This window comes from Haliotis rubra, unplaced genomic scaffold, assembly GCF_003918875.1.
Source record: "Haliotis rubra isolate DU_JTF1 unplaced genomic scaffold, ASM391887v1 Scf146, whole genome shotgun sequence".
In the NCBI taxonomy this organism is placed as follows: domain Eukaryota; kingdom Metazoa; phylum Mollusca; class Gastropoda; order Lepetellida; family Haliotidae; genus Haliotis; species Haliotis rubra.
Genome location: NW_025765403.1, coordinates 765,240 through 792,889, shown reverse-complemented (window position 1 = coordinate 792,889; position 27,650 = coordinate 765,240). Strand labels below are relative to the sequence as shown.

General features: G+C 41.0%; 1 protein-coding gene and 1 long non-coding RNA gene across 2 annotated transcripts in view; one reads left to right on the top strand and one right to left on the bottom strand.

Annotated features, from left to right (window-relative positions):
- The window catches only part of LOC124269627 (neuroligin-4, X-linked-like), a 143,497-nt gene that overhangs the window by 30,404 nt on the left and 85,443 nt on the right, over nucleotides 1–27,650 (top strand).
- LOC124269628 lies at nucleotides 864–20,326 on the bottom strand. Its single transcript, XR_006896555.1, has 3 exons — nucleotides 20,288–20,326; nucleotides 17,645–17,646; nucleotides 864–1,019 (listed from the first exon to the last, which is right to left on the bottom strand). It is a non-coding gene; the product is annotated as an uncharacterized LOC124269628 (long non-coding RNA).

Here is a 27,650-nt window from a genome sequence, read left to right as displayed (position 1 = left end):
TCAAATCGGGGATTCGAACTTACTATATCCACGTCAGTAGAACATATATGTGTTTTACTAATATAATACATTTCTCTGAATAAACCATTCATTTCCCTTGTACATATGAGAGGCATTCTATTAAATACTCTACTATAAATACTAAGAAAACTGGAACCGTTAAGTTTTATGGTTATTTAAATTACTTTTTGTGTGATCATATACTTCATTGTTCCCTGACTTCTGCGTATCCTGGTGACCCCGGTACGTTATTCCACTGATTTCCCTGTGTTATTTTTACGGAAGATGAAATTAGGACTACAGGATCATTTTCAAGGTCCGCAGTCCCTGTTTGGGGCGATGGGGTAGCCTAGTGGTTAAAGTGTCCGCTCGTCACGACGAAGACCCGGGTTCGATTCCCCACATTGGTAAAATGTGTGAAACCCAAAAGATCTGGGTTAGAACTAGTCGTCAGCAACTCCTGCTTGTATATAAGAGGCGACTGGTGTCATCGTTCCCTATAGTCCGTCAACTGAACTTTTGGCACCCTGTTTTTCACAATTTACATAAAACTCCTGAATATTTCAAAACACTACTCTGTTCATATGGTAATTGTATACCGTGACCTAACAAGATATCGATTTTATTAATTTTAAAATGATTATTAAAGATTGTGCCTTTAAACCTGTCATATAATAATTGTAAAACTGTGGAGAGTTTTACGAGGGCTTAACGCACGTGATGGAAAAGCCAACAACATTGTAAAATGTGTGTCAGCGTGATGTGTACATGCACGGGGTATTTACATTAGCACGCTTACGTGATGTCAAAGATCGTCAACATACAGGTTGTGGTGAAAACGATGTTGTACAAAGATGACCGGCAAATCATCAAAAGAGTTTACAACTTTTTCAAGCGCGAGGCAAAGCGAAAAATAAGTGTTTTTTTCAATTGAGTGTTTCTCCAAAAGACATTTAATGCCACCAAGATCTGGAAAAGAAAATTGCAAAGAGTTATCTCCCATGACACTATTTCAGAGCCTGGCGATGACGTGGCAGTTAAATCGGGGACCGTCTCAAAACATGCAAAGAAAAGAAAGCTTGATGAATTCGATAGAAGGGTGGTGAGGGACGTCATGTGTCGGTTACATCTTCAAGCAAACTGAAGAAATATTGTTCAAAAGAAGACCATGACATCAATGTATCAAAGCATACCATATGCAAGCTGTTGTCCAAATTTGGATATAGATTATCTAAGATACAAGAGATTGAGCAACCAGACTTTAAAGACTTCAATAACTCTACTTGTTTAAAATGGATTTGTGATGATTATACAGTCCCTTTAGATTTGCTTGCAGGTGTAACAATGTAAACAGCATGCACGCGTGTCATACCATGTTGTTTGCTGTTCCATCGTATCATTTTACTCCCTTGCATAACTACTTCTAGTTTTCATATTTTTATAAGATGGCTTCTTAATAAGAAGCTTTAATAATTGACATACAATTGTGAAACTTAAACCTTAGATAGGTCATAACATATAAAGAGTGTATGCACAAAAACATTTTGAAGGCATTTTCGGTTAAAAGGTAAATTGTGAAAAACAAGGTGCCAAAAGTTCAGTTGACGGACTATAGTTGCGAAAATCATTGCTCATGATGTCAGTCCCTAGGCAGTTTGGTCCATATTCGATTATTTACACACTGCCGTTATATAGTTGGAATATTGCTGAGCGCGGCGATAAACGACAAACACACATGTCGTCGTTGCAATCTCAGATCCTCAGCTTCACGTTTTACTTTGAGGTGAGTGAGCGAGTTTATTTTTAGCAATATTCCAGCAATATCACGGCGGGGGACATCAGAAGTGAGCTTGACACATTGTACCATGTTCGGAATCGAACCCGGATCTTCGGCGTGACGAGCGAACGCTTTAACCACTCGGCTACCGCCCCGTTTCACTTTGGATAATTTGGTGTTGCTCGGTCCCTTTGTTCCGACACATGTCATCCTGCCCCAGGCAGCGAGGGCATTGCTCATAATATCACTCCCTGGATTACTGGTGCCAAAGTTGTCATGTGGTGGAATGTTTCTAATACGGCGTTCGAAAACAACAGAAAATATCCGCGATATGTAAATATAACCATATCATTTATCAGTGATGACTGACAACAATTCCCAACCACAGGACATCACTGACCACATAGCACTACCTTCTTTCTGTGAGGCTCCGAGTTGATTCTGGGCACGTTGTTGTCATTAAACGGGTCAAATTAAAGGTCAATTATTGGTATCGATCGCGACGTGTTGTTCTGATTGTGACGGTGTTGGCGATTGCAGCTGATGAGAGCCGACAGATGAACGTCAGCGAACCCTCCGTGCGGGACTGGGAGCCGTCTCCAGAACTAATACAATAGCCTCGTGGCGTTTTTCAAATATTATTTCATATTTTGATAACTCAAATGCCATTTAGCTGAAATTGATACCCCCGAGTCCACATTCCCACAAGGCACTCCTCATCAGCATACCATGAAGCAAGCCTTGTGGCATCATCCTCAGAGGAATTGGTTCTGGAAGTATTCTGAGTGACAGTTAGTGTAACTGGATTTCTTGTGATCATCTGTATGAAGTGCCGACGGTACAACAACAGTGAAAAATTGTGAATGACTAGTAGTACCTTTTAATCTAGATACGATAGCTCAAACACCGGAAACGAAATGTTATGTTAAACAACTGGTGCCTGGTGTAACAGCCCTAACCGCGAATCTGCTTCTCGGGAGTGCGTGATTGGGCGAGATGTTATACAACGTTTCAGTAATATCATTACGTGATAATAAAATCGAATGTTATACAGGTCCTAGACGATAACCTGTGGATAGCAACACCTCCATTATACATGGATAAAGTTTCAAGGTTACTTGTTGTCCTTATTTCCAGGAGAATGGCGGAGTAGACGACATGACATATGCATTGACAAATCAAGAAATATGAGTATAGTTATGGCAAATAAACAACATGATACACACACCGTAATAATGCGTATTTAACTCGGGTTCTGGCATGCTAAAGGGACATAACTGTACCCTGTGATTTCTGCAACAAAACATATTCTAGCTGTATTTTTAGGACAACCGAGTGTATGTTCTCCATAGTTGGAACCATGCCGAGCGCATATTTGGACCGAACGACACCGACAACGTTTCTGCTGGAGCCATGATGTTTAACATGATATGTCAGAAGGGACACACCGTCAATAGGTTTGGCACTGGTGCCCAATCTCGTTGTCATTTCATACAGTGAGATATGTTTAAATTAAACATGATATCTGGACAATGGAAATGTACTCTTGTTTCTGTTCTAGTCGTGATGTGTGTTCTGCATCGAACTGGGTCAACAATACGTCATTCAATTCTGTTAGCATCACTAGTATATTATAACATTAGTATTATAACATTAGTATTATAACATTAGTATTATAACATTCAAACATTGTTCATCACAGTCACTCTGATTACTGTTTCGTGAATAAACATCTTTTGAATATATTTCCAAATGCAAACCTCTCTTCATCTCAAACTTGTCAGACAAGGACCAGATGTTGTAGATGAACCGAACTCGTTAAAACCACTGTCATGCAAATCTCGTCAATACATCCACATTCTAGGAACGTATCCATGGTCCCGTTGTCGTGTTCAGGTTTTACCAACGCTTGCCAAGTGTACGTACTGTTCTGGCACTCAAAGACTCGTTTCCAGGAATACGCCATCATATGTTACTTTCGCCCTCCGCATGTTGTTTCCAGAGAGGTATCTTCACACCGGCACCTAGTTTCTCCTAGCACTGAGCTATCGAAATTCCATCTGCTCAGCGCTGGCAAATTTCTGGCGAAAACCCATTAGCTTTTCATTTACGTATCTGTTCGTACCATCTAACTGGGCATCACAGATTACGATCTGAACAAAACTCCACTCAGATCGACTGGTCCGTAGACCAATGCTTCTCTATACCGATAATCGGTTTGTACAAATAATCGATTTTATTTTTTATAAATTATCCAATGGTTCCTCCGTTTGGGCGACCTTTCGTTTCCTATTTTCCCTCGACATTTTTTATATCAGCAGACTCCACACTAATGGACGTAGGTTGTTGGTAATGATTGCCCTCTGCAATCCATCAACTTGGTTTTCCAAAGTCGATTAACCCTTTAAATGTTGCGAAGAGGTATCCACTGGGTGAGATTGGAACCAGCACGCCAGACACACGCACATAACGGGTTCTGAAAAACCTATAGATTTGCAAGAGTGGCAAAAGTGTTTTCTACTCGTATAGAGAAACAGTCTGTATAATTTTGATTTGTGGTTTTTATCAGAAATGAATGAATCCTTCTCAGTGTTCAACCGTGGTAGCCCGGCTGATTTTCGCATTTGGAAACCCCACAATTGATCGGTTGATGCGTGACAACAACGCAACTGCCGAGACCTAAGACCCTCAACCGAAAGGAAAGGCAGAGATCATTCGTTTGCTATGATTATTATATTGATAGTTTCTTTATGGAAATCGATCACACAGCAAAGAGAATATTTATCAAAATCAAAAGGAAATTGGCGATGGGATATTATCATATTGGTTGGAAAAAAACAGCCCTATTTCTTCCAAAAGAATAATAAAGCCATTTTCGGGGAATTAATAATGCCGGTTTATGCACCAAGCAAACTCCGCACCATTTTGTAAACTGAATTTCTTTCCTATTATTTAGTACAGGATGAAAGTTGTGTACTTAATTCAGGTATGTGGACGCCAACACAAAGGACACATATGAACTCGTGACGAAAGTTAACAAAGAAGTTCGACATACGTCGAAATGCTTGCACTTAATCAGATGAGTAAAATGAGATCAAGGATGTTTTATGACTTGGATGACCTTTCTCGATGCCCTCGTCTTGATTTACTGACACAGTGTTATCGTTGTTTATGGTTGTTTGAACACATTTGACCTAGAAATGCTTCCATCCACAATGACCAAAAGAAACCAAGATCATTACCTCGCTTGGTGTGCTATGTCTGCGGGATCAATCCATTTGCTGTGCACTTGACAGTGCGGCATCGACACCACAATAGACAGTACCACTAAGCCAATACAAAGACACTGCGCGATCGTCGCGAAGAGTAAAACCTAGTTATTGTCGCTACTTAATTTTTAAAAAAAAAGTTGAATTGTTTTCGTAATGTTTTTTAAATAACACAATTGTGACCGTTCACGTGGTCCAATCAGTAGATTTGCCTCCCCCGTACGTAAAGGGATTGTTCGTTGGATATTTCGATCTGAAGACTGTTTCGTTCGTTGCCAACGTTTGTTCACAAGCAGTAACTATGTCTCTGTATTGATTATTTGTTTGAAATGTGCCCAGCCTGAACCCACGCCAGTAGAATGTTTACATGTTTGACTTTGTCAACTAGACACATATACAGTGCGGAAAGAATTCCCGATGTTGTGTTGATTGAGTATAGTTTTACGCCGTTTTAAGCGCTATTCAACAATATGAGGCAGCAATACCGGAAATCGGGTTTACACATGTCTTAAGCATAACATAACGACTTTGGTTCGCCACCTCCAAAATGCGACGTGTGAATTTGAAATGGGCCTACGCTAAATTTTAGGAGTTTTTAATTATTTCATGTATGTATTTTCCAATGATCAGATGTGCAAGAATCCGTCAATTGGTTTCCATCTTATTGAGAGAGTGGGTGTTGTTTTACGACGCAATCACTCCGCTCTGCCACGTGCGCCTATAAGTGATCGAGTCCAGAATAGCTAAATCTGTTTTTGATTGTACTGTTTTCGATCCAAGCCGTCGGATGAATAACAAACGTCATGTTTTGTGATACCCCCATCCGATTTCTTTTCGGCTAACTCCTCAAGCTTTAAAGGAGTGAGTTCAGTTTCAAGCCTCACCCAGCAATATTCAAGCTATATGGCGGCGGTCAAGCTTTGAAGCTGAATACATTCAATGTCCTCATTTCAACGTTTTACAGCACATTCATTCTTTTAAATTATTGCTCTCGACTAAACATTTGGATCAGAGGCAGGACCGAATGTCCCATTATAGTGAGATCCAGTTGTCAAAGGTTGGGAGATTTACAGGTAGGACGTCTTTGCTTGTGTGACGTCGTACCCAGACGTCAAGGACATTTACTTATTCTCGTCAACCACACATTGCCTGGTTCAAACTGCCGTGATATTCTGTAACGTTGGAGTTTCATTGCCCTATATTACCTCTGAAAATTGGAGTGACAATTGGACTTCGGCTATTCATGCTTGCTCTAAAAGGCGACTAACGGGATCGGGTGGTCTTGGCTCGCTGACATGGCTGATACATGTCTTGCTATTCCAGGTGGGTAGATCGAGGTTTATGTTGTGAAAATAACTGGACTCGGTTATTTAAGACCATCATCTTATAGCTAGAATAATACCGAGTGAGGCGTTACTCAACAAACAAATAGACAAAATGTGCATACATACAAAGTGTATATAGACATGGAAATGTACTTCAGGTTGTACTGTGTATATGGTAAATATACAGTTTTCTGGGTCCAACCGAGACAACCAATACGCACAATCCGCACGTTACGAACAGATATTCGACAAAGTTCAGAGGCTGTGACGCTGAGGAATTCTACTTACCATGAGCCCATGATTGCTTATGATTCTCAACCGGGGACAGTATGACACGGTAATTATTACGTGTCAACAAGTATGGTCAGTTCTCTATAGCTACCTGTATTGTGTTCGTCATAAGAGCGAAATATTCTCAAGCACGACGTAAAACTCAATTTCACCTCACCTCACCTGTGTTGTGTGATCTCCAAACGATCACAAGAACGTCAGTGAAAGGACAGTCAGAGAACGGTGATGACGTTTGAAGTTGCTACATGAGCACTCCACCGTGAACATATGATGGGGATGCTGCTGCTGCTCCTGCTGCTGCACCATTCCATGAATTGTGACGATGCAACAAAAAGTGTTCTCTTCCGCAGAATGTGGAAAGGCAGTGAAGAAAACCGTCAGTATTAAGGTGACGGTGACCTTTGTAGTGCTCACTTAATGCCTTTAAAGAAGACATGCTACGACAAAGAGAAAAATAATATTCTCGTCAGAGGTTAAGTGTCTTAAACACTGCATACATCATTCTTCCTCATTGTCAGAAAAACCGCCTCCGTGGTGTAGTGGTTAGAGCGTCCGCCCGAAGAGCGGAAGGACGCGGGTTCGATCCCCGACCGCGTCATACCAAAAGACGTTAAAATATGGTACTTGTTGGTCCCTGACTGGCCCTCGGCATTAATGGGTACAACAAGGATCGACTGGTCGGCTCGGAGTCAGTATAATGTGTCTGAGTGGGGTATTCATGCTTCACTGCGGCATGGTATCTCAGTGAGCTAGCACTATAAAACCAGCTTGAAGTCTGGGCTAGTACAAGCTTGAAGCATCGGCCACATACAGCATTACATACACACGCATGCACGTCGTCATATGAGTGAAATATTCTCAAGCACGACGTTAAACCCAGTTTCACCTCACCTCATTGTCAGAAGTCAAACAACCAGTACCAACTCAAAAGTAAACACAAGCAAACCATGATAACTGATGGATCTTGAAGTAACGGCCACGCATTACAACCAGGTTGAACTATGATAACTGATGGATCTTGAAGCATCGGCCACGCATTACAACCAGGTTGAACTATGCTAACTGATGGATCTTGAAGCAACGTCCACGCATTACAACCAGGTTGAACTATGATAACTGATGGATCTTGAAGCATCGGCCACGCATTACAACCAGGTTGAGAAATAAACCCGTACCTACGTTACAACGGACGAACACTCTGGCCATCACAAAACCACCTACCATTTCACATAAGCAAACTGAAAATATTGTAAAAAATCACAATGTTTTGTAAACAGTGCAAAAACGGTTTCCAAATATAAACGCTTTCAAATATAAGCGTCAATCAGTACTAGAAGAATATTCAACGTTTACCAGTATCTGTTCATGTATGCGTCTACTCTGAAACAGGCTTGTTTCTGTTTGATGTAATTTAAAGGTTAAGTATTGAATTACCACTCCATCGCGCAAGTTCTGCCATAAAACGCCACAAGGATTTACAGTATAATTCAGTTTGAGATTACGTTTTATTTACTGCCTTTGACCTTGACCTTGCTTCTCGCTACCACTCACCAACAAGTTATTTCATAAATGGACGGCGGCGGAACTAAATAAGAAACGCATTTCAAAACCCATCTCTTAATTCACTGCCGAATTGTGCCCAATCAGAAAAAGTTATCTGTCTGAAACGAAACAGCGTATGGATTATACTATTTAGGAGAGAAGCTTCTAACAAAAGCCCTAGCAGGGGCTTTGTGTTCAGTCAACCTGCATGATCAAATGGGATTCCTCTATTATATAGACGTTTATTAAGTAAGTAGATATGTGCCCGTTGGTTTGGATTCCCTATAGAACCAAACGCCTCCAGATAAGGCCCGGGTCGGACAGCCATTCACATCCAGCCTAATGTGGCTCGGTGGCCAATCTCAGTACGCTTATGATGCCATTTGTCAAAAATGTTTTCTATTTTCATGTGTTGCAGTTATTAATAGAAGCATGAAATGGTATGAAGTACCTCTTTCCCGCTCTGAAATGCCCTTATAATGTTGTAATAATGAACTATTTCTATTCATACAGGTACAGGAAAGACAATTTGAACATCTTCTGAATATAAAACATGTCGAATATGCCTGATGCCTTTAGACTTGTGGCAGATAATTCTTTGATGTGAATGTTTTATAGAACTTATAAACTATACTTCTCTTCTTGCCAGCATTTGAGCAACATTTACAGATGCGGCTAAAAATACTTTTGAATTGTGTCCCAAGGATAACAACGAGAAGGGCTAATAACTCTTACCAAACATATCGAAGTCACTTCAGAGACGAGGGGTTGCAATTGGCTTTTCCAAAGCTACCATTTCTGCCTTAGTGGCCGATTAACAGATTGTGTGGCATATTTACCCTCGCGTGTCATTTAGATCATTTCAACACGGGTCTTCACATTGTGTCTCGACTGTCTTTCAGTGGCGTCTTGTTTTGATTGTCACGTTAAGCATGCATACCTTTGGCGTCAGTAGTGCTGGATGTATTATTGCAAGGATCGTGTCATGGATATTTTGTTCCATCGCAGTGGTGGAAACTGCCATCTTAAGGCTACCCAATTACAAGCGTAACTATAAAACACCCTTGCCTCAATTAACTCTGCTAAACGCCATTGCTAGGAACCACACGACTGAGGTATGAATATCATTTTACGACAACCGCCCATTGGTCTCGTGTTGAAATTGTAATTAGCTCTCCTTTTTCTCTCAAATTAATTATACACAACATCTCCCTTCCTCTCGAACTGGTGTCTTTCTACAAGTTCTTTTCAGGTCTGGTTATCCAAACTGATTGGTTCTTCGGAAATGAACGAATCTAGACATGGAATAGATGTGGAGTCCCGTGTCAGAATAAAGCCCGACAAATTACCGGTGCAATGAAATATTCTGAATCTGACAAAATTCAATAAGCATCATATCCTCGCAGTGGTTTATTGGATGGCTAGTTACATACGTCAGAATGGTATTAGCAATTTGCCCGGACATGTCAGTCACTTGTCAGCTTCCTCCGTTGTAGCTGCCATCTTAATGAAATGATATTTACCAGGCGTTAATGCCTTGTTTATGGCAGATGTGCTATAGTGATAGCCACTGAGAGACGCCAGATGCGCTAATAGTCTGCAGCTGTAGCTTTAAAGTCTCTCAGATGTGTCCGTTATCCTGCTGAAAAGTATGTGTCCTTTAGAACCCTTCCAAAAAGGTATGTGCCCGGTAAAATCTGTCCTGAAAGGTATGTGTCCTTTAACATCAGTCCCGAGACATACATGTGTCCTTTACGATTAGTCCTGAAAGGTATGTGTCCTTCAGAGTCAGCCCTCAAAGGCTTCTGTACTTTGAAATTAGCCCTGAAAGGCTTGTGTCCTTAAAATCAGGCCTGACAGACACGTGTCCTTACAATCAGTAATAAAGGGTAGGCGTCCTTAAATTCAGTCCTGAAAGGTATGTGTCCTTACAATCAGTCCTCAAAGGTTTGTATTCCCAGGAAGAGTGTCCCACCTGACTGAATTCTTCTTGATTTTTGAGTGAACGATGTTTAAGCCATATCATAGAAGGCCGCAAGCAATAAGTAAACGAGTTACGCCCAAGTAGACTAGTGATTGATAGTATGAGCAGGTATCAGAACGTTGGTCCTATCGTCAAGCATTGGATGCCTGTGGTCATCACTGCTTCGGATCTATCGAATCAATTTGCGAATTTTCCGAATGACGCAAAGATTAAGATCATTGGTTTTGAAATATTTTTCAATTCCAAACTCCCCGAGTATAAGTTGAACGAGGGCTCGTCACAAGACATACTCACTCTCAACCATACACTACAGACGTATGGCAGAATGAATAATCACTCAATGCATGTTAACCTTCCAATTGTATTCACGTACTTAATGACAGTGTTGATTTTTGGCGCTGATCATTAAACTTCCCGACGCCTTTCAGCAGTAAATATTTACAAACGTAGTCCCGTGTCTTAAAGAACTGCATACAGGCTTCCAAAAATACAGACAAAACATACAAAAAACGTTTTATCTGAACATCGCTCGCGGCGAACCCAGTGAGAGTCTGTCTATGCGATCAGAGCTATACTTATCTCGTTATTCTGCTACGGTTTCGGCCGTAAAGGCTCGGTAATGCGTCCAGAACCTGCGTAGTCTAAGGCACAATGTGTTGGTATTTATCAACAATAGCTCCCTCATATCTCGAAGTCCATAGAACTCTCGAAAACTATCGCGTTATGTTGAGTGCAAAAAGAGGTGGTTCTCTTACTCAATATGCACTTTACATTTGGACGGAAGGATACGAAAATTGAGCGTTACATCGATCTTAGGATAGATCTTTAAGATTTGTTCTGAGTAGGAGGATGCGTTGTCTTAACTGGACTTAGGTGAAGTAGAGTTAATTGATAGCTACCGCATTTATGTATCGGCTATTTATGGGAAAGTGATGTGTGTGTTTCCAGATGATAATATTGTATAGGAGGATCCAGGAGTGCGCCCCCCACACACACACACACACACATCTTTAGTTCTGAAATTTTAATAAAACTCTCGTGAAAATGTACTGTGCACCGCAACCGCAACCGCAACTCTGGGTGAAGTAACCAAAACGTTATCTATCGTTCGAAGATTTATGTTTTATTGTAAATTTATATGAAGGGCAGCAACAGAAGCAGAGGCAACAACTGCTGTTTCGAAAACAACATTCACGAGCCAACTTTTTCATTAATGTCAGATATTCATGTATTTCGTCTTACAAACATTTCCGACGGAGTCGTGCTGTAGACAGGAATGTCTAGAGCCGATACACGGAACATAATGAACTGACAGATGCTAGAAATGTCAGCAAGAATTGTTTTCTGTCCTAATGACAAAAACAGCTGAAAATGTGTGTTTATCTCAGTTCGCCTGCCATCCTGTAGGCTTCTAGTCACTACGAGAGACATTCGCGCCGCCATTGGTGGCAACCAAAGCAGAGATTGCTTTGCGGATGTCGTAAAACGTCGATAAATTAAATCTTAGTGTTTCGAAGTGTTTCTTGGCGCATGTTTCTGGTCTGGGTACGAATTGATTAAAGGACGAACGGTATGGTAAATACATCGGTTGTGTACAGACAGATCCCATACATATCTTTGCAGATCATTCAAGCAATAAGTGCTTCTCTAATGCTCAACTGTCTTAGGTAAGATCTACACTGAATTCCCGACTGACCCTCGGCGGTTTATATGGATGTGTTATCGGCGGGGATTTATTTTTTTAACCACTGCTGCTGAAACGAGTTTTTTTAATCACTATTATTGGGTTTTGCTTTAATACACGAGAAATGCCCTTGGGTAAACTCATTTGTAGGCATTAGTGTATTTTTTCTCAATTCCATTTAAATACGTACTTCGGGCAAAGAAATCATAGTATCGGGAGAGTTTTAAAGTTGCCATTGGAAACATCTCTACAGAAATTAATGAAAATTCACTTTCGAAAACATGCAGCCTCTGACATTCAGTGGGGCTCATTGGGAGCGGCTACAAATCAGGCTTACCATATTAGAACTTACACATGTCGATAACCAAATCATTCTTCAAATTAGGATAAGAATGCTTTCCCCGAAACATCCGTCTTTACCTGAAACAGTAATATTCTACATCCGTACTGCTTCCTTGGTAAGGGACACGTGCATTCAGCTAATTTCTTCTGCAGGTAACAAACAGGAATGTGTGCGTCCGTTCCAGATACAACCGGTAACACCCATATACAGAGTTACCGTTACAAAGGCAAAGACCTTCCTCAGAAGAGTGAATTCAGCTGACAATTTCATCGACAGCTCGTTAGTGATAACTGGAAGTCATATTAAATCTCGTGACTGCTGGAACCGGGGAATGAACGCAGCCCTCGATCAATGGGTTTAGCTTGATGATCTTATCAAAAGTGATATTTGCTCAAATAATGCAACAATCGCCAGCAATCAATGACGTTTTCATCCCATGCGTGAAACATGTTTGTCCAGCCCGTCTGCGGTTCCAAAGCTTGGCTATTGCTTAATTAGATTTGTCTATAATTACTCCCTGGCTTACTGCGGGAATCTTGCCTTCACGCCAATTCGCCATCGCGGTAACTGTATTTAGGGCTGCAAACTCAATCGTGTTTGACTCCCGAACTGTGTGTGATGAAAGATGTAACTATCATATGATTAGTTTCCACATATTATAAACACATAATAACATGTTTCCTCTTTAACGTAGAGGTGTTGTCGGTGGGTGCTGATGGTAGGGAGGATTAGTTGTGGTCGATATGCGTTTTGCAGTGTATTCATAAAATACATTATCGATTATTCGAAGTCGTTTTCACTCTGATCGACACTCATGTTCACGTTCCTTTTTTGAACCTCAATTCAGTGTAACAGGTTTAGTGCTTGTTCAAAACAAGTTCTTGTCGAAAAAAGTGTTTGTCGAAAATTCAAAGTAGTGTCGACATAACCTTCCAATTTTCATTCTATATTATTTAAATGTTGGTCAATGTCAAGCTTGATACAAAATGCATTTGCTAGTTCTGATTCTATTTTTGATCTCAATAAACCTTCATCCTCGTCAATCCAGGGTTCTAGGCCACCAGTTCCACTGTGATGCATCTCTTGGACCCATACTCCAACAATGTTCCGTTAGTAAACTGACGTCACAAGTACAGTGTATCCCATTTCTTACTCAGCACTTATTCTGAATTTCTCTTTCGAATCCCCACATGGGTACAATGTGTTAAGCCCATTTCTGGTGTGCCCCGCCGTGATGTTGCTGGAATATTGCTAAAAGTGGCGTAAAACCAAATTCAGTCAGTCAGTCAGTCTTGCTAATGCGATTAATGTGTTTCGTGCATTCGCGTCATTTGAATCAGGCTTGAACTGGAACTGACGCAGCGTGTTGATCTAGGATCTAATTGATAGTACATGTAATTCCCTTGAATATCGAGGAAGGAAAAATCCATGAATACATCACCTGATTTGGAACTTTTGTACGTATTGATATCACACTTAGGTTTTGCATGATAAATTTAGTTTTCAATGATAAATGTATTAAAGAATGAACAGGCAGACCTCGTGTCACAACGACCCGACTTAAAGTATCTGCGAGTTTACAGAACCGGAAAGCAGCACTATGTATCAAATGATTGAATCATGTCAATAAAGGCGAGTAAATAACTCATAGGAGGTCTGTGGACATCATTTCTTTTTGTCAGTCGTCAAGATGGTGAAATAATTGCCCAGCACTTACTAAAAATGTGTCTAACAGCCTCCAACTCCACACCAGGTATGCTCATAGCACTAACAATGAATAGCATAGCAAATTATTACTACTAATGAGTATCGGATGGTTACAATGTCTGATTGAGCTATCACGTTCGGCGGCATGTATCACCGCTTGCTATTTCAAACTCTGACTTGGCTAGTCAAGGTTAGATTATTTACGTTTCCCATAGGCACTCACTTACGATCAGGAGTTTCAACGGGTGGCAGTGTGATGAGGAGAAAATATACATATTATACAGTGAACTACGGTTATATCGAACTTCGAGCACCTATTTTTCTACTTCGTTATAGTAACCGCATTTTGACTGATTACTGGGTTTCTGGTCCGATTATTCACAAACCGCTGGAATATTGCTGAGTGCGGCGTTAAACCACCAACAAACCAACCAACCAATGAAATACACCGCAAGTTACCGGGACAAAGGATACAGTTCGGTATATCCAACATTCGTTATAAACGTGTTCGTTATAATCGTAGTGTACTAAACATATGCCACGAGTATCTGAGATGAACATGTCGGACACAATGGAGAGTGAAATTTCAGAAAAAGCAATGTTACGGTCAACTTCATTGTCAATCCATATTTCAAGTCTTTAATACGACACGAAGCTTTGTTAATGTACACATTATTGCTAGATCTTTGAGCTATTGATCAATAACTACTTTGTACTCATTGTAGGGGATACTGTGCAGGGATTTTATCCAACCATGCCGTTACATTGCGTTCTATGAATGTCACCAAGGGAAGCATAACGAGCCAGCTGGGGTAATTCTCAAACCGACGAATTGATACCATACACATTAAACTACCAACGATGTCACGGAGAGAGTGCATCGGGGTAACCACACGTGAATATAGGGCACATGCAGTCCAGCCATACTGTCTATACGACATATGTGAGCCTGTGTCCAATATCTGTGAACGTGTGGAAATTAGATGCAAATGTGTGACCGCCGAAGAAAGATATGATCACTTATGAGACGTCCTACGAGTAATCAGTTTCAGCTCTGATTAATCACTCGTGCTACTGTCAAGGTAAATCCCACTTCGGCAATTATTCAGAGCAAAGTAACCGAGGTACGGGATTCCTCACCTATCACTGGGAAGCGTCTGAGGGCGTTTATACATGTATTACTTTAACCATATAACATGGTTTGGTCATTAGTCACTGGGGAGCCCCGGCCATGTGCTGGTGGTAATTGCTTCTCTGTCATGTATAATGCTTGTATAATGTTCCTAACTGTGAATTATTAGATGTAAAGAAATATTTCCATCTAGATCTTTTGCGAAATGTGCAATCCATCTTTCTACTTCTGACAGTAGCATTTATTATTTATACCCGTGAACAATAATGTGCAGTAGTAACATTTTTGATTGATTAAAGTGGCGGTGTATTGATGTTATATTTCTTTCAGTGAATCACTCTCGATCTAAAATCAATCGATAAATATACACCCCTATATATTTAAATGTATGTTTTTAATTGTTTCATCAGTTAAGTGGTAGCCGCCGCGATTTCCTATACAGAGTTATATCCCTTATCCGTGCCAGAATCCTGTGATCGTGGGTCCTGGTTATGTTTATTGGTTTGCCAGCACTGTACCAGTGCTCGTGTTTCAGCAAGGTGATAAACTTCTAAGCCGTACTTCGCACCGGAATGTCCTCCCACACACTGTATGTGTAGATAAACTGTCTAAAGCTCAACCACTAGTCGTTATTGACGTCAGCGTACGGTTCTTAAATATACAGTGTAATTGAGACATTAAGTGTTTAGATCCGTTCCCAAACATTCATATTGTGTTAATACAGCTGCCCTGTGTTGTTCTGTTTTTCTTATATAGATCTATTTCTATAGCAATCATTTAAAAAGCAATGCTTTTAACACAAAACACAATCATCATCCATGTAATGGCTTTCGGTCTAGACATTTTTTTAGTCTCATTTCGAAAAAAGTGACATATTGCACTTGTAATTCCGGTAGTGTGCACTTAAGACCCCTCTCGGTAGGACGCAGTAAGCACTGTCGGATTTCATCGCAAGAGCGTTAAGAGGTGTATCGGCTAATACAGAAATATACAGCAACACGAAAGTCTGTCTGAAAAAAGTCCTTATCTATAATGACTTATTCGATCACCAGGAGTAGAATCTCTTATAGCCTGCATCACAATCGTCTTTTCCAAGGAAGCGGGGTGATACAGGCAGCTTGGATCCAGCTTCGTCATCCATCACATCCGAGACAGGCGATGGAGAAGTCAGTTTCCTCAACGTATGATACCCATTCACACCCCAGTATTTCTATTCAAGGCATTGATGCCTAACAGACGCTGATGGTGGATAGCGACGCGGCTGGAATGGATGGTGCTACACTTCCTGAATAATACCGACTGTCAACATATGGCATGCACCGCTATTTCAGTTCCATGGTCATTCCGTCTTTGGTCACTGAGACCAGAAACTGGTCATCTGTGGTGGTTTAATTGTGAACCAGCGCGCCATAAATAGTACGGGTGTACCCTATGGCTGTTTGTTAATAAATCAATTCTTCATGAAATTGCTGATACGGCAACCAGTTTGTGTGTCGAATATATTCATGTATTTCAGTTGCCCAATTTACTCTTGCCCAAATTAGCTGGCGTCGCCCTGTAGTGTGTATAGTCTGGGAATTAGGTAGCTGTTTACAAGATTGTATTAAGGGCCCGCAGAGAACTAGGTCGATAACTGTGTGGTATCACTCACAAACGTTTCTGGGATACTTATATACACACACAAATGCTTATATATACGTAAGTGCATTCCAGTGAGTCATATGCTGCTTACGTATGTACATATATGAATACGAGAATGTATATAACCGCTTTAATATCCACTTACATTGAAAAGGTGATAGTTGACAGTTCCATATCTGTGTCTATATGTGTTCTGCCCTATATCAGTTTTCAATTGGAAAAGCTTTGAAATAAATGGTAGTAATTGTCTTACTACAGCATGTTTTGTTCAATACTACTGACATCTATGTCACGATGACCAAAATGTATTCGGTTTGTATGTATTAGTCATAGTGTGGTGGTGTGTGGTCTTGTGCATAGAGTTTGGTTTTACGCCGTAGCAATATTAACACCAGGTGACGAGCCAACGTTATTAGGTTACCCACCGCCCCGTCCTGTGCATAGAGCTTTGGTCATAAATCAGGAGAATCCTTGGATGGGTAACCGTGTTTGGCAGCTAGACTCCTGAGAGTTTCTAGGACTTCAGTCCTGCACCACAACGAAGCACGTGTGATACATGTGATGATATCTTACGTGAGGCAAGAGAGTTTGTTCAAAATTGCCTCTGTTCACACAACAGAAAATGGGTACCCGGTAGGATCAGTCCTGTGACTATAACATCCCGCAAGGTTGCAATGTGTGAAACCCATTTCTGGTGCTCCTCACCATCTCGTGAATATTGATAAAAGCGGCGTAAAACCACACTCACTGACTTACTCCATTAAGTTGCCTCCAACGAGCGGCATGTTTAATCGCGATCTGTTTCAGCCCGAATCAATACAAGTACACATTCATCGTGACTCAGATAATTCCACGGAATCCGTGGCTTTTTTTACTTATAGGATATTAGTTTTGTGCTGTAAGTGCATGTGTATTGCCAACCTTTAATTGAGTGGATATAGCGGTGTACTGCTGTCAGTGGGGTTACAACCTGGTCACAACGAGATGTACACACTTCACAATTATATTGAACAGATAGACAGTAATTGAGACAATACGTCTCGGCACGAATAATCAATGCCAAGGTCGTTTTTCGAACCACGTGGTTCCCCATTTGGGTATCTATTATTCCCTGGGATTTACGTGCGTGAGAAACAGTATCATACTTTACACCACTGGCTCATACACGTACTCTAATGTAGGTGGACGTGTTGGGAATCGGGGCTTGATCCCGTCCCGAGTGATCCATGTGGTCGACTATATGGATCGTGAGTTTGTCGATGACCTAGGTTCGTTTCCCATGAACGGCACTATTCGTTTAGGTCAAAATTAGTATTCCCTGCCGTGTCATTGCTTGAGCGTATTCACTAATCTCTCAAAACTGTCCAACTGACGCTCGTAACTTCTAGCAACGGTACTGATCGTGGCACAAGTGACGGGGGATGTCTCAACGACAGTTAACCTACAGCAGTGCAACCACTTTATTGTTTTACGGCTTTCACGTAAATCGAGTGCCCATGAGCTAGTTATAGCGAGCTGTCAGTCCTCACTTTGAAATTGTAGAACGCCATGCCAGTGCAATACTGGTCAAACGACTTGGAGTTAAATGATATAGCATGGCGAGTAAGCACTTTGACATATTATTGCAATGAAGAGTAATTTAAAAGTGTCCAATGAATGGTATGGGTGCTTCCCAATATAAACATAGAGAAACGCTTGGTATATAAATTGAGAATTCAAAAACATGTCGAACATTTTGACTCCCCATTGACTCGTCTATTGACATTTAGTATGCCAACACTTGGATTCAGCATTAGCCATGCTATTTTTCCAATACTGTGTTATAGCTACGTGCGATGTATATCAGTGTTCGTTCTCACCGTTTAGATTGTTACTGTACCAAATGGAATCCCAGAATGAAATATATAGGAGGAAAACCCCAAACATAACGGTGACACAGAGCGTGTGAGGGACGGGGTAAGAGAGAGAGAGAGAGAGAGGGGGGGGGACTGATTGACACAGAAGCACACACATAGACTGACACACATGCAGACAGCCATACACACACAAGCACGCACATGCAGATGCAAACACACCACGACTGACCCACATGCACACACAGATTGACCCACATGCACACAGAATGACTCACATACACACAAGCAGACAGACAAACACCCACATGGCGACACAGTCACACGCACGCACACACAAACGAAATATGAAACGGTCGTTCCCTAAGTGCAATAACATAAGAAAAGCCTCCGCTTTCACCTACTCCGGGCTGTAGTTGGACGTACACAGGTTGTGGCATACCTTCTTGGTATGTCATCCCCAGTATGTCTCCCTCCACGTGATACTCACTGCCTTCCATGCAGTGCAGCCTTCGCAGATCTCTCGTGTTACCTCACAATCTGTTGTTCATTACTCCATACCATCCCTCTGCTGTGCTTTTACCTAGCTCTTACGATGTATCTTCATCAAAAGGGGCGGTGGGGTAGCCCAGTGGTTAACGCGTCCGCTCGTCACGGGTTCGATTCTCCACATAGGTACAATGTGTGAAGCCCATTTTGGTAGTGGTAGTGCTGGAATTTTGTTAAAAACGGCGTTAAACCACACTCACCCACTCACTCTGCATCAAAATATGGTCTCTCACAAGGATATGTTCTGTTTCTCTTCCTTTTACGGTTTGTAAGCGATAAATCACATATCACACGATACTGAAAGGCTTGATTACCCAGATGCATTCAGAATAAATTATATTGCCGAGGTGTTGGATATCTGTTAAACTTGATTCAGGTGTTTTATTATTTTTTGTACAGATATGTTTTGGGAAGGATACCATTTTCTGTGGAATGAGTACATGTCAACTCTTGAAAGTGTCGACATTACTATCTATAACGTTCATAACAGCTTTCATGACCTTCTTGGCCTCACGGGTCAACATCAGACAAAATCTGTATCATACACTAACATACTTCATTGAAAATGTGAAGAATTTAATGTTCAAATTGATTTTTAATCATACATTGACTGTTAATTTATTCCAATTGCCATTTTCTTTTCTGGCGGTAAGGATGACCCTGAAATTAATGTCTTTCGTATTAAGCACCTACATTAACTACACATATCTATAATGAAGGGAATTGTGTTTCTTTTGTGCTTGTTCACCTCAGAGCCTTCTCTGTTAAATTAATCGTCATCACTTCTGCAGTTAGAATAGATTTAGGATGATGTACAACATGCACAACGCTAACGTGACGTCATCCTGCTGGCATACAGGCAACTGGAAACGGTGACGAACAATTTGTCCCGAACCAGAAATTTGTGTTTCAGTGTACGTTACAGAGGGTGTCTTAGACTTACAACTAGTTCCTGAAATCAACATATGTTACAGAAAAAAGCTCATAGTAAAAATGATAAAATATAATGAAAAGGAGCCCTGAGACTTTATTCATTTCCTGAAGCTGTGGAAATCTAGACTTACCACATTTTCTAGACTTGCATGGGCTTTCTTATATATTTGCTTCAGGGTCTTTATGACAGACTAAGGGTGTCCTTTTTCGAAGAGCTCGCGTAACGATCCTGTCATGTTGTAGTAATAGGGATGGACAGGTGAGGTGAGGTGAGGTGAAATTGGGTTTAACGTCGTGCTTGAAAATATGTCGCTCATATGACGACGTGCATGCGTGTGTATGTGTCTGTGCGGCTGCTGTACTAGCCCAGACTTAAGCTGGTTTTATAGTGCTAGCCCACTGAGATACCATACCGCAGTGAAGCATGAATACCCCACTCAGACACATTATACTGACTCCGAGCCGACCAGTCTTTGTTGTACCCATTAATGCCGAGCGCCAGGCAGGGACCAACAAGTACCATATTTTAACGTCTTTTGGTATGACGCGGTCGGGGATCGAACCCGCGACCTTCCGCTCTCCGGGCGGACGCTCTAACCACTAACCCAGATGGATAGAACCTGTGGAAGATCTATCTATACTTGTGGTACCAGGTTGCCAATATCGTGCCCAAATGTTGTTTTATGTGGGGCTGAACAGACTTGAAACGTGTTCTTGCAATTCAACGACTTCATGTATACTTATAGCGTTATTTCTTACAATATTGATTCGATCACGATTTTGGTAATATATATTGATTCGATTACGTTTCCCGCGTCTCGTCATTTTAAAAAAAAATCAACTGGCGTCATGATTTCGCCCAAGACACTTGAGACAAATTTTGTTACTTGCACGTGAAAAAATAGCTTTCCATTTTCCCGTGACAACGAATCAACAAATGTCAAAGTATATCGATATTAACCTAACAAAGAAAAGGGAAGAAGGCCGTTTGTGACACTTTATCAGTCAAAATAACACATAGACCATATGTTCTATACAGGATGACCGGTGAAGATCGGGATTAGAATTGGTCTTCAGTAACCCATGCTTGACTAACGAGATTGGGTGATCAGGCTCGCTGACTTGGTTGACATGTCATCCTAACCCAATGCTCAATCTGTTCACCACTGGATTGTCTGGTCCAGATGCAATTATTTTCAGACCGCCGCCATACAGCTGGAATATTGCTGAGTCTGGCATAAAACTAAACTCACCCACTCCATCCAGGACAATATATACTGGACAAAATAAGTTAGGGATATTGGTATTTTTATGATTGATATTTTATCAGTGTGTCAATTAATAAATAGATCGTTTTTCATAATTTCAAAATTTACATATATCCCTTACTATTTTTGTCCAGTATACGTTAAGAGAAATAGCGTTGCTTTCTATTGTGGGTGAGTATCTCTCGCAGTAAGAAAGACGCTGCAAAGAAATGAAGACATATTTCATACATGACACCAGGATATGGTAAATTGTACATAACAAATGAGTCTAACACGGTATTTCGATGTTTATGGATTGTAATGAGTGAAACTGTATGAAAATGGGGACTTATTTGTGAATGATGTATTACCAGGCAAAGTTCGTAAGAAAGCTGTAAGTGGTGTAAGCTGCGTCATAAATATTGTACCAGTTTAATATCTGAAGCATTATTTCGTCCAAACACGTTACAAATACACTTAACATTCAATACATGTCAAAGCAACGACCTTCAGACAACAAATATTCTACTTGTATTCATCTGGGAGAAATACGTCGGACCAACAGGATAGGTATTGGAACAATTCATCACCTAAGTATTTTTGGAAATACAAGAACAGTCCCTTGTCTCGAGACCTGTCTACAGTATTCTCTCCAAGTGCACCATGGGATACACCTAACTATGGCGTCGATGATGTTCTCTCCCTTGTGATGTTTGCTTGTCCAATCAGATTAAAGCTTATTGATCATAGAAACATACTATCATCTCACATCATCCAATGGAATAATCTGTTCTATGTCACCATCATCGATCAGAGGATTGGGATTTCAATGGTTTCTTTCATTTGGGTTATCGTTGATGGCTGTGATGGGGGATGAAGCGCCTGCTTCAGGAGACTCCTTTGATGTTGTTTTCCATTGCCTTAGAGCAATATTGCTTATTAGAAAGCGTCTATTCATTATGGCCTTTTTCAGTTTGGAGTGAGAAACTGCATTATGTAGCAAGACGTTGGTAGAATGGTAATACCGATCTGATCAAGTTAGGTATTGTGCAACAATGATGGTCATGTTATTGAAACTGTAAGATGAATGAGCGTCACTTGCTGTGTTGACATCGCCCATGTTGGAATTGACTTCAGTCGCTTTGATAACTGAAACGCGCTTTAAATTTCTCTGTGGGTTTGTGTGCTCTGTGAATTTTGAAAGATTAGTTAGACTTGGGGTATTTATGAGTGTTGATTAGGATGAAGTGCATTGAGGCTGTTCATGTTTCAATGCGTGGATCTGTTAGAGTGGATTACGTACATACGTATCGGTTCTCTACAAAGCCCGGGAATAACGCATCACGTATGGCGACGCTATTAGCCTAAGTACCGTAAGTAACAGCTTATTGAATGCTCGTTACTTGAATGGATGACACGCTTTCATACTGTTTATTTGTTGGTCGTTTAACGCCTCGCTCAGACGTTTGTGAGTGGTGTGTGTGTGTGTGTGTGTGAGGGTGGGGGGGTGGGGAGGTTTGTTTGGGAAAAGGGAATGGTTAGTACAAGTTGCTCACTTATCACGCTGAAGACTCAGGTTCGATTCCCCACACGGATAGAGTGTGTCAGGTCTGTTTTTGTTATTCCTAACTGGCATAGAACAAGGTGTGACTTAAAACAACCCTGATTTATTGTAATATCTTGAGAACACGTTACTTAAACCATATGTTACTGCACTAATTGTCACTGTGGCTTGAATCTACTTAGAACTGATACATCCTACCGGAATTAAACGTTAACGTGGTTTCGTCAATGTCTCGGCCACATAATGACAAGAAACCCTATTAACACATTATGCTATCGGACATTACTTTAGATTAGTAATACCCCAAGGAAGATTGCATCAGTAAGATGTTTTATATACAATCTGCTATAGGATAATATACGACAATCAACCACATTATAAGTATAACCGATCAGTATTTTTCAGCAAAAATTGGTAGTTATATCAAACAGAACCTAAAGTGGTGCCTTTTGCTATTTGCAGATTTTTGGCATTTATATTTTTCTTGGTTTCCATGGAAACGATTCGGACTTCGTCTCAAAAGGGATGGGTGGGCTTCGTTTCCAGAGCACAACTCAAAAACTGCTCAATATCTTTCAGCAAAACTTAGCAGATATGTGAGGCAGATCCCAAAGTGGTGCCTTTTGCTATTTACACATTTTTAGCATTTTTATTTTCCCCGGTTTCCATGGAAACGTGTCGAACATAGTCTCAAAAGAGAGGGGTGAGCTTCGTTTCCGAAGCACAAGTCGAAAACCGTTCAATATCGTTCAGTAAGACTTGGCAGATATGTGAGGCAGACCCCAGAGTGGTTCCTTTTGATATTTGCAGATTTTTGGCATTTGTATTTTTCCCGGTTTCCATGGAAACGAGTCGGACTTAAAAGGGAGAGATGGCCTTCGTTTTCGGAGCACAACTCGTAAACCGATCAATATTTTTCAGCAAAAATTGGTAGTTATATCAAACAGAACCTAAAGTGGTGCCTTTTGCTATTTGCCGATTTTTGGCATTTTAATTTTCCTGATTTCCATGGAAACAATTTGGACCTAGTCCAAAAAAAACCCAAGTTGGACTTTAAGTAACTGTCAGTTGATTTGTTCTTTCAAATTTATGGGGGCCGGGGATTTGTCATCTTCTGATGACTCTTGTTTTTAACCTGGATACTCATTAGTCCTTCCAGTGTTGGAGTTTCTACCAAGAACTTGTTCCAGGTACACAGACGTCTGCCAACGTCCATATGTATTTAATCAATCTACAAGTGACGAAGAAGACCACAAAGGCATTTTGGGAGTTAACTTTCTCGTCTTGTTCAGCCTGGTGCCGACGATCAAATTTACACTGGACGAGACGGAAAACAGGAAAGCCTGCTCCCTAACTTTCAGGCCAGGCCGAGCTCCCAAGCACATTAACGTCAGAGCGCATTAGGAAATGACAAAAAGGTCGGAACGTTCCCAAAGAACTTTTTGGGTCCAATTTTAGCGACTTTTAAAGTCTCTTATCAATGATCATTAAGAATATTTTTTTCACATTTGGGTGGCTATTTATCGTGTTGGTTTCTGTCCGCCACTTTCAGATCAGTTGATGCCAAGACGTGGTAGTACAACCTTGTTCTTGATTATTGGTTAGGTTAGCAGTGATCGATGCATACATTGGTAGCACCATCCGAATACTTGAACACTATCTAGGTTGTAACAACTTGATCGTCCACTGCCTTTCTCGATCAGTTGTCATTTTAATAGTCTGTGGTGTGTATGGATAGGCATGATGTACTACTTATGGATGAAAATTCCTGAATGCTCATACAATCTGAATTAGTTGAATAAGTTGGCAATATATCATGCACCACCTCCATGGTTTAGTGGGCCAGCCAGCTCCCCATCGGCGGCATACCGAAAGGTGTTAAAAGATGGTATTTTGTTTCCCTGCCTCATGGCAGTTCGTTCATTGCAATGTATCTCAGTGGGCTAAGACTGTATTAGGGGCATCAGACTAGACTAGCACAATCTCACACACACTCACACAGGCACGCAATCACTCACACTCTGACACCCATGCATGCACATCGCTGCGTAACCTTGCTCCAATTAAGGCTGTACTGAATGCTAAGCCCATGGATGTTTAGTAATTCTATCCTTCGAAGAGGCAAGTCTAGATAAGCGGACAGTAAGGACCCCAGTCTGTTATTTATTATGTTTGCAAACTATTATTGTTTTACCTTAGAAACCTGTGCAAGTCTAACCGCTGTGTTAATAGCAGTAGTATTGAACACGACTTAAATCCTCAGTTTGCCTCACCTCCCACACATTGTAAGGCTGATTCTATACACACAGCATTGTTCGCATGTGAGAACAGTGGTTCCGGCTATAAACATCAGTATGTTGGACATTGAGCATGCATCTGATCTGTGTAATTTCTTCCAATACGAAGGGCAGCTCAAACTTGATTACCAGAGTCTCCTGCGCCTGATACAACCCTTGTAACATGACATGAATCCAGAGTCAGCCTGGTAATAGAAATGAGCTCGACCGAGGTACATGACATGGTTCGTAAAGGATCTTCTTCGTGCTGATATGAATTCAAATTGGATCAGGTCATTGCAAAGATCTGATGGCATGGTATCATCTGTTGGTTGTGGCAAATACCACTATAACTGAATCTCCCCGGTCCCTGTGGGTCCGTGACACCTTGTAAAATATTGTCCGGCGTGACAGCGCAATATGTACGCTAGTTTTTGTTTTGCGCTTCTTCCAGTTGACGAAATATACTGTTAGCCTCTTTCCTTGTATCCACCGGGGCGGTAAGGTAACCTAGTGGTTAAAGCGTTCGCTCGTCCCGCCGAAGACCCGGGTTCGATTAGCCACATGGGTACAATGTGCGAAGGCCATTTCTGGTGTCCCTTCTCGTGATATTGATAGAATAGTGCTAAAAGCGGCATGAAACTCACTCACTACTTCCTTATATCCGCCATGGTGAAAATCGCGAGGCTCTGTTGTGTAGCCATGGTAGGGATGTTCGATGTGAGTGACGTTTTGAGCATCACGGGGGGACGGTAACATCACGAGGAATGAAATATTGTCATACTCTACATCACACCGAAGCAAATCCTTTACGTTTTGATGTAATTCAATCATGTTCAAACAAACAAAAATACCATAATTAAATATTTTGCAACAATTGAAGCTGTCCTACTGTGGGCAGTGTTTTGCCTACTTAGATATTCAAACTGAATAAGGTTGTCAAGATCCAAATTTCAGTTGTGTTGATAAACGGGCCTGAAATGAATTTAAATTTCACTTGTCCACATCAGAGGACATATTTACATATATTTTAGATGACAGTTCCGAAGCGTTTCAGATAACATTTCTTAAGAACAAGTTATTACGTGATGGCCCTGAGAGACACGTGAAACGCGGCAGAAGCGTTGTCGGGTCATCACAGGCCTCCTTGAAACCGTGTGTTGTAAAAATAGTTTATAGGATAAACTCTCAAGGGAATTGAATTCTCTGGTCCTTATCTTGTCTCCTTCGTTACATGCTTCCCCTTTTAATTGAGAAGGGAGCTGTTACAACCTTTACGCTGAGTTTACGCTAATGGTGCACTAATTTCCTAGCTGAAAAACCGTCATAATTCCATTTTGCAAATTCAAGTTTTTTAAATACAAGTTTAACGAGTGACACGAGAGAGACATCATTTGGATCATTGCATCAACAGTCAGATTAAGTGTCAATTAGGGATCAATAACTATCAAGATCGTTACGGAAGAAATTCGGAGGACGCAAACTGTTACTAAGAGGTGACACTAAAGCGTCTGTACTTCGTCACAGAGGCTATGATAGTAACGTATTTTGCAGTGTGATGCATGTTCGTTCGCCATTACCATTTCATTTGTATAGTCGTTGCAGGGTCGCAAATACGTTGGGAAGCTGTTTTGACCTTCGTCGTCATTTTACGACCTCCCGTTCATCTACACGGTTTTCAACACTTCACTGGTATAAATTACTCTACTGGGGATTCTGGGTTTCAATATGCCTGCGTAACCAATGCTTGTGAGAAGTAGCTCAATGGATCGGTGGTTGGCGACCTACGTGATTACATGTCATCCTAGCTACACTGTGTGGTCTGTCTTGCCCAGGAGCGCTCATCATCCACACACCAATTGGAAAGCTGAAATTTTGATGCTTGCATAAAAAACATCATCCTCTCCAAAAAAATCCAAAGTGATCGTATCGTTAAAACGATCTTAACTCCCGTGCTCAGATGTTCTGACATTCGAGGCTCCACGATCGCTTTGTGGAACGGCGCCTGATATATATAGCATTTGATCAAAGCATTATAACGAGGCGTACATATATTGATTAATATATTCCATTATCAAAAGAACGTCTAACGATATTAAAAAGAGAGAGCATCAGATACGGAAATGCATGAACACTTCAACCATGTGCATCTTTGTTGGGTCGTCTTTGGCCAATTCTTCAATGAAGGGTTCAACTTTGTTGTGAAAGACACACAACGGGTTAAAATTTCTAACTCATGTTAAAACCTCACTGCAGGCATGTATGTTTTGCTACGATGCAATTTATTGAGAAAACATCCTTTAATTATTCAAAGATAAAAGCACTAGTTTAGCCCTCATACAAGGGTGATTGATGTGCTTAAATGTCATTGTTTGATAACAGGCTTCTTCTTCAAATATCTAAATACAAAGTTCTCCCCCTGATAGAGATATTTCAAAGAGGAGAGACCCTTCCTTGAGCTGTCGCAATTCGTGTTACCCCGATAAAAAACACTTTACAACATAAGAACAATTCTTGGAAACCAAAGTGCCTG